Raw genomic sequence first — 259 nt, forward strand, 5'->3', positions numbered from 1 at the left:
ATAATAGATGATGGATGGATGATAGATGGACTGATGGATGGATGGATAGATGGATAGATGGATGATGGATGGACTGATGGATGTATGATGAATGGATGGATAGATGTACTGATGGATGTATGATGGATGGATGATGAATGGATGATGGATGATAGATGTACTGATGGATGTATGATGGATGGATGGATGGATGGATGATGAATGGATAGATGGATGGATGATGAATGGATGATGGCTGATAGATGGACTGATGGATGTA

The sequence above is a fragment of the Nematolebias whitei genome, chromosome 11, assembly GCF_014905685.2.
Source record: "Nematolebias whitei isolate Nwh7 chromosome 11, NemWhi1, whole genome shotgun sequence".
Lineage (NCBI taxonomy): Eukaryota > Metazoa > Chordata > Actinopteri > Cyprinodontiformes > Rivulidae > Nematolebias > Nematolebias whitei.